This window comes from Carassius auratus, chromosome 17 (genome assembly GCF_003368295.1).
Source record: "Carassius auratus strain Wakin chromosome 17, ASM336829v1, whole genome shotgun sequence".
Classification (NCBI taxonomy): Eukaryota; Metazoa; Chordata; class Actinopteri; order Cypriniformes; family Cyprinidae; genus Carassius; species Carassius auratus.
In genome coordinates, this window is record NC_039259.1 from 26,794,153 (window position 1) to 26,803,088 (window position 8,936).

Consider the following 8,936-nt stretch of genomic DNA (forward strand, 5'->3'; position numbering starts at 1 on the left):
GACATTCTGAAGGCACCCATTCACTGCAGAGGATCCATTGTTTAGCAAGTGAAGGAATGCTACATTTATAATTTCCTCAACATCTTGGATGACCTGAGGAAGAGTACACTACAGCAATTTTTATTTATTTATTTTTTTTAAGTGATTTTCCTTTAAAGGTTTTATAAGAAGTGATTTCAACTTCTCCTTTCTTTTTGGAGTGTTACAAGCTCTTGGTGCATAAAGAATTTTTGTAAAGTTGCAAAGACTAAAGTCTCAAATCCAAATAGATAATCTCTGTAAAAGTTAAGAGTCAGCCATGTTTACCTAAAACGGCTCATTCTAACTTGCCCCCACATGTCTATGTCATGATGTGGGAGTATTTGCATAACACCACCCAAATGTTCACACAAATAAATGGGGGATAACCTTTATTCTGCTGTTTTTTGCTGCTGCCATGTTGTAGAGATGTCGTTGTGCCATTGATGATTCAAACGCGAGTTTTGAGCAGTATAGAGTAGCATTTGTTGTTTGTTGGTTCTCCGATCACAAATGCAGACGTGGTTTTATGTTTATGCAACGCGAGTCAACGCAATGGGGAAGAAGACGGTATATTGTCATTGTAATCAGTAATTATGTCCCCACTGAATGCAACAAATGCCTCATTTATAATGGGTTTTAATGTTTTTGTCTCAGTGCTCGGGGACACAAGGCATAACAGTATAGTAAGGGCTTTTCCGCCACACGCTTCAGCCAATCACAACACACTGGATAGCTGGCCAATCAGAGCACACCTCGCTTTTCAGAACGATGAGCTTTGTACAAATCCACAAAGGTGGGGCATAGAGGAGAAATAATAATGTACTGTATTTGGAAAATAATGTGTTTTTTGAAACTTAAACTGCATAAACCCATTTCATTAAACCAAATACGAAAAATGATGTTCTTTTTCACAGTGTTTACCTTTTTGGAAAATGTAATGCTTTTAAACCATTATTTGCATAATTGCAAACAATATGCAATGAGGTCTAAGAGTCAGTTGGCAAAAATCCTCTCATTTATTTGATTTAAGTGGCACAGTTTTATGTGGTTAATGAATGCACAGACTAAATTGTATGAAAACCGTTTACTCTCCAAGCCATCCTTCATCTAAAATACACTTTTAAAAAACAGAACAGGGTTCTATAAATACTCCACAAGTGATGTGGCTTAAAATATTATATTTTTAAGCATGTTTAATAGGCCATAAAGTTATCTTTGTTTTTTCAGCTCATATTTGCTTAAACATCACTAACATTCAAATTTCTCACCTCTTTTTCTTCCTGCTATACTTGTTTTGTCACTTTAAAGATAACTACACTTGACAGTGAAAATGATGCGTGTGTTAGGGTTCAGTCTCATCAGACTATAAGTTTTGTTTTATCACATGGCTTCTAACCACTTTCCCAAACTGACCAAGTCTGTGATGGCCCAAAGAGACTTCGAACCTTTACCAAGTCTTTTCTTGTCCAAGTTTGTGAAGGGCGTCCAGGTTGTCTATGGTTACCAATGAGACGTGTCTTATGAAAATGTATGAACGTTAACTCAGACGGAGTCCTTGTAGTTGTGTTCGATGGCTGATATTTCTCCAAAATTATTGTTTATTCATGCACACGTAGCAATCACGCACTCATTCATATGCGCCGTACAATCAGTGGGATTGATTGTGTTAAGAAAATCATTCATAATGTTTTACTGCTCTCTGCAGGGAGGAAAACAACCCCCTAGGGACAATAGCTGTAAAATGTGCCCCGTGTCCTTGTGCACTCATTGGTGGGACAGCACCTTGGTGAGGACCTCTGATTGGCTATCGGCTGCTTTTGCCACGAACCAATCGGTGCTTCTGTATCCAAGTCAACTTGGAATGTTGAGCTATTTAAATCCCGAGAAGATGGATCTAAATGATTGACTTTTACATTGAATATCGTTTGATTGAAAAGTTCATCGCTGTATATGTTTAAGGTGAGTATTTTAAAAATATATATATTTGGTTTCCGGCATATTCTCACCCAAAGACTTGACTACCTCGGTTAAAATAAGATGTTTGAGGTCTTGCATTTTATAAGATCAGTATAAGAACTATTTTATGTGAAACATAACTAATAAAAAAAGATCTTTATGATGACTTAAGGTATACATTATGCTTTGAGACAGGTCTGTCCTCTTTGTCTTGTGTCGGCACAATAAAATAAAGTCACTTGAGTGAGTTTTCATCGCCCTCTGCAGGTTCAAAGAGCAGGCGTGGAAGGGTTCAAATGCCTTCACTTGCTGTATAAATGTAACAGTGCGACATTTACACTGCTAAATTTCACGACAGTCATGTTTTTTTTTGTGTGTGTGTTAAAAATAATAAAAGTGTCTAAAGGAATGCCACTGGAATTTATGTGATCATTAAGTACCAATCCAAACGAAAATAAAACAATTTATTTTGGCAGCCCTTAATTGTATTTTAACCTATGATATGTAATTTCTTGCGCCTATTAATGTGAACTCACCTGTGTTTGGATCTAAAGCTGTGATTTGCCGCCAATTATTTTAAAAGCGTCTGCGCGTGTCTTGTGTCTCTATAGCAACTGCGCAAACACTGATACATTGTAGCAAAAGTTTTGACAGTAGAGACACTTTTAAAGTTCTTTTGTGTTTTCGATTTTTTTTCTATCTTTTGAACGCGCTGTATTCTTGTTACAGATATTGGGTGACGTCAAGCCCAGTGTTTCTGTACCTTCTGATGTTTGTCCAAAGGGGCTGAATTGAGGGACATCCAGCGACAGATTGACTCTCTGTGAGCCCAGAAGTTCAGAGGCTCCACAGGGACGTGCTCCTCCTGAGCTTTAACACCGCAGTGCGCTACATGATCAGGTGCTGCTAAATTACAGATCTCACAGTATTCGGGCCAACGACAACGATGTTACGAGTTTTTGAAAAATCGAAATCGAAATGTTCAGTTTGAGATTTTTTTTTATTTTTATTTCAATTTACAGATGAAGAAATATCCAGTGTTGAAACCATTAGGAAAAAAATTACATTTAATAATAATAATAATATATAATAACTTTTCCTAATTGTCCTTAACATTTGAATAGAAAGTACACATTAGTAGTAATAGTAGTGACATTAAGGTAAAAATATTTGTAAAAATTAGTGCCGTCAAACAATTAATCACAATTGATCACATCCTATATTTTTTTAAATAACATTATATATATATATATATATATATATATATATATATATATATATATATATATATATGTGTGTGTGTGTGTGTGTGTGTGTGTGTGTGTGTGTGTGTGTGTGTGTGTGTGTGTGTGTGTGTGTGTGTGCGTGTGTGTGTGTGTACTGTGTATGTATTATGTAGCCTATCACACACACACACACACGGTATATATTTTGAAAATATTTTAAAGTATTTACATGTATATATTTATATTCATATAACTTATATATTTAATATATAAAAAAATATTTAACATACATGCATGTGTGTGTGTATTTATATATACATTATAAATATGCACAGTACACACTCATATATAATGTACACAAAAAAACTTTGGTATGCGATTAATCGCAATAAAATGAATCGTTGGACAGCACTAGTAGAAAATATATATATATATATATATATATATATATATATATATATATATATATATAGTTTTAGCTTTAGTTAACTATAATGACCTTGGATGTTCTTAAGTAAATGTCAGAAAATAAGTATTAGATTATTGACCTGTTTTCACATAGTACTTTATGTCTCTTTTCACAAGGGAGGCATTCCGAAGCTGGAAACCTCTCACCCTATCAGACTGTGAGTGAAAACATGAGCCACGCCCTCCCTCTCTTTGAGTGACAGCATGATAGGAGGAGCCAGTTTCCTTTCTGTTCCTGAGCTGCTAGAACCGGCCAGTTTTCAGGTGAGGAATCACCAGGCCTGTCCAGCATATAGCAAACAGGATGCACCTGTGACTGTAAGTCTTGTATCTTTTTGAGGATTCTTAAATACTTTTTTGTTTCAAATCAAATTTAGTTTGTTTGATTTCATTGCTGGTTGGTTTGTTTCATGGCTTTAAACTTATTAACAAATATTTTATTTTAAATCCCTATGAAAAAAATTAATCGATTGGAAACTTACCACCACACTCATTTAGCCTAGACACAGCAAGAAGTTAAAGTTCGAATGACAGGAAAATAAATTTACTGGTTTGCAATAAATAAATAAAAAATCAATTTTGTGACAAAATAGGTTTGATCTTAGAGTCTGTGTTCTGCATTTCTGTTACTTGAGAGCATGGATTCATATTGTGTTCATATTTTTCTCATTGCCATTTAAACACTTAATACTAAACAACAATTTAATTAAGCTAAACGAAAATGATATATGTTGCCTGGACAAATAACCCAAATTAAATTACTAATGGACTACAATAAACTGAACTAAAAACTAAAACGGAAATAAAAACAGTTTAATCCTAAATAGTATTATTTAAGAAAAATGAATGTGACAAAATGAAAATGACAAAAGCATAAAATAAACTAAAATAAAATGTAAAACAGTAAAAGTTAAAACTATAATAGCATATAATTTATAAATTATAATAGTATGTTAAGTTTAAGTCGAAGCTTTAAAATGAAGTGGAAATAAAAACTAAATCTGAAATAAACAAAACTGCAATTAAACGAGTGTTATTTAAAAAGAAAAAACTAATTAAAATGGTAAAAGTACATAACAAAATTAATAAAAAATAAAGGAACATTAAAATGTAAACATTACATAAAAATAAAGCTGATTCAATATTTGAATAAAATGTATAAATTATATAATATATGATGTTTAAGTTGAAGCACTAAAATTAATAACTGGAAATAAATAAAATCTAAACTGAAATAAGAACAAATAATAAACCTGAAATAAAAAGAACAAAACAAACTTATATATATATATATATATATATATATATATATATATATATATATATATATATATATATATATATATATATATATATATATATATATATATATATATTATATATATATTATATATAAAAAACTAATAATAAAATTGACAAAAGCACACAAAAAAAAACTAAACAAAAAATGAAAACTGTATCGAATATAAAAATAAAATCTAATTCAAAATAAAATAACAACTTTAATAGTATACTAAAATAACACTGATGTTTACCTGGTTTTATTTACAAACACTGGGATCTGTAAAGGAAAGATCTATACAATCATCAAATCAATATGCTTTATGACTGCAAACTAAATAAGTGATGCAGTTTTGAGGAAAATTCATTGTAAATGTTTAAGTCTAACCACCATAATGCTCTAGTGATATCAGAGCGCTCTCTGCATGACACATAGCTCCCTGCAGTTACCCAGCATCCTCTTCTCCTGCAGGAACCCAGAGGAGATCAAAGAGCACGGTGGGAGCATGGCGCTGGGCCTGATTCTCTCTGCAGGCTGTCATTAGAAAGCCAATAAACTTCACCACAGCTAGTCTCTTATATTTAGGATATTGATTTTCATCTCAACAAGAACAACAACAAAATAGTCCTCTCTGAAATGCATGGGATTCACATGACTTCACATGTCATTAAGAACTGTGGAAACGTCGATTGAGGAGCATTTCATCCAGCGGTGTTGAGCGTGAGATTGATGGACAGGTAAATATTTCATGCTACTCTTCTAAAAATAAAGGTCCCAAAAGAGACAGTACCACCTTTCAATGGACAGTTCTTCATAAAGAACATTTTCCACTTTAAAGGTTCCATGGATGTTAAAGGTTCTTAATAAAAATTTCAGTGCCAATAAAGAACATTTATTTTAAAGAGTATGGGGTTATGATATAGGTTTATAATTAATAATGGACTGTTATATAAACACTGAGTGTTTTCTAGGTGATGTTCTCCAGCGCTCATCTCCAGGAGTGTTTGACTGAACTGGCTTTTTCTGTAATGAATCATGAGCGTAGTATCTTCAAGCGATATTCCCAGTTTTATGAGCCAATTCTTCAACAGCAGGAACAACTTCTTTACAAGAGAGAGCAGGTTTGTCTACACCATTCATGTTTTTTTTGTCTCTTTTGCTTGTTTGTGTGTATTTCTCCATGTTTCTTGACTACATGTTCAGTAAACACGTCTGATTTCAGGTGGCGGATGTGTGTCGTGGCTCTGAAGAGAAGCTTAGGTCAACATATATAGGCATATATATAAAAAAACTAATAATAAAAACGTCAAAAACACAATAAAATTACTTAAACATTGTGAAAAGAATATAAAAAATAAAATTAAATCTGTATCAATGGTATTAAATGTAAAAGTGAAAAGAATGTTGACTCTTTTTCGGCCTCGCTCTTTTACGTTTTGTCTTTGTGCATTCATCAACACTATATCCCTCGGTAAACATCACATTTTCTGCTGTTGAAATTTCATTTTGAAGGTCCTCTTGTGTGCAAGTCTTTGAGCAAGTCTCAGATGTCCAGAATCTGTGCCAGCTGCTCAGAGCTGCTCTTGTCCACAGACACATTTGCGCCGTAAACTCGAGCACAGCCGAGAAGGTTTTCGCCGCGCGGCCATGCCATCCAGCTTATACACTGACTGGCTTACCTGATCTTCAGCGTTGAACATTAATGAGAAATATTCCCTGCTCACTGCTAAAAGAGCCTTGTGTGCTTTGAAGTGCACGTCTTCTACGTTGAGGGTTATGTCACAGAGCAGTTCCCTTCTTCTGAGCTTGTCAAACTCATGGAAGATTGTGTCCTTGTGCGTTTTTGAATGCAGGACGAGAACAGAAGACAGGGCAGACATTATGCTGTTACAGTGAGCTTGAGAGGAAAAAGTTGAAACTGTCTTTAAGTTGATAAATCTGTTTACTATATGCAAATCAAACTATGCACACTCTTGTGAAAGTTTGCTTAATTGTATTGAACATGGACTTGAAGTGTACTTCAGATTGTATAAGTATATATTTTTTTAAATCTTTCCTTGCAGACAATTTAATACATATGAAACAATAGTCAACCTAAAGGTACAATTTGTAAGATATTTGCAGTAAAATATCCAAAAAACACTAGGCTGGTGTTATATATTTTGTCCCGCTGATTACTAACAATATCTCTAATGTTTTCTAATGTCTAATGTCTCTAACTACTTGTAAATCATGAGAAAATTCCCATTTTAAATAGTGACACGGGGCAATGCAGTCGCCTGTCAATGACGTTAGTTACCCTTACCGCCTTTACTGATGTAGAAACCACATGACCACCACAGACAGTAAAAGATGACAACAGTGTTGTGGACATATGCGGAAGTAGCTTCGCGACAAACTTCAACTAGAAAGAGATGCCGATCTCGCTTGTGTTTTACTCGACTGGTGAGGTGTTTTGATTCACTTCTACAGAAAACGTATGCTATTATAACAATCAACAAAATTAGTGTTATGGGCCATACACGCCAAACGCGGGGCATTGGATCTCTAGACCTGCATGAGGACGCGTCTGATCAAGTCTGTGCATTGACTTTGTATATAATCCACTCGCGCAAATCGTTGAACTCGCGTTAAATCCATGATTTATCTTTCCGTCTGATTGATCATTCCACGCTCTTTCTTAGCATCATCAAACCACGCGATTGTTATTGTTTTGGTAGTGCGCCCTCTAGTGGCAAGGCCTACAACCTGTACCTTTAAAGGGATAGTTTTTATTTTTTCATCATTGAGCACAAGAGAATATATTTTGAAGAATTGTAGTAACCAAAAATGTTTACATTCCCCAATGACTGTTTGGTTACCAACAATCTTCATAATACATTTTTGTGTTCAAATTCTATTTTAACAGCATATAACATATTATATATTAAAGTTTGTTTTAAATCATGTTTTAATAATATTGAATCATGCTAGAAAGAAGAAAGACTTGATACTGAATAACATACAAAAGCAAATAAGTTAATATTTATTCATTTACATTTATTCATTTAGCTGATGCTTTTATCCAAAAGCGTACAAATGCTATATATGTCAGAGGTCGCAAGCCTCTGGAGCAACTAGGGGTTAAGTGTCTTGCTCAGGGACACATTATTGTCTCACAGTGGATTCGAACTATATTTATATTTTTAATTTAAATTTATATATTTTACATTTTATAAATTGCAATTTCATCATTAAAAATGCAGAATTAAAGATATATATAATACCTGACACATTTTCAAAAGAAATTACATTGAAGTGTATTTTAGTTGAATGCTTGTCAGCCCATTCAGCAGTACATTTTAAGCATATTTTAAAAACAACAATTAAATAACATATTAAGATGCAATTAAGTTAGCAAAAAGCTCTCTAAAATTCAGCTTATTGCATTTCTTTTACATGTTAATGCATTTTTTATACATTTCAAACAAAATGCAATCCTGTCCTTGACCCATCAGAACAGATCAACACATTTATTAGTTATTACCATCCATGCACCATGCATGCATTATGTAACGTTAGCCTAAATACGATATGGTACATGAATATGGTAATCATTCAGAACCAATGTTATTTCTATATTTGGACCCAAACCACTATATAATCCAATATTTATTTGATAATTTAGTTATTGTGAATCATTTTATAGAAATTTCAAGCATTAATGATTCATAAGACACAACTGCACGCTCAACCTGAGTTGTAAACACAGCTTGGTTTAGAGCAGAGGATGTTCTGTACTGTAAACACACATTCTGTGCACAGTAGGTCACACGCGCGCGCAGTGTGAATCTTCATGTATATCTGTGTCAGAGGTCTTCGAACACAGTAATAAATGAATACAATGCTTTAAGCCCAGCGCCATGTGTAGCAACAGAGTTGCTTCTCTTTCTCTTCTAAAAAAGACTGTCGCTGATTTGAAAGTTACATCATTTTATCAGCAA

The 8,936-nt window shown here is 33.6% G+C and overlaps 1 long non-coding RNA gene across 2 annotated transcripts; it reads left to right on the top strand.

Annotated features, from left to right (window-relative positions):
* The first annotated feature begins 1,775 nt into the window (after positions 1 to 1,775).
* LOC113117832 (uncharacterized) lies at positions 1,776 to 6,963 on the top strand. Of its 2 annotated transcripts, none has more exons than XR_003294205.1 (6): positions 1,776 to 1,980; positions 2,707 to 2,877; positions 3,789 to 3,989; positions 5,425 to 5,690; positions 5,925 to 6,074; positions 6,176 to 6,963. It is a non-coding gene; the product is annotated as an uncharacterized LOC113117832 (long non-coding RNA). The 2 variants fall into 2 exon arrangements; XR_003294204.1 differs by having other exon boundaries at positions 3,789 to 3,935.
* The last annotated feature ends 1,973 nt before the right edge of the window (positions 6,964 to 8,936 follow it).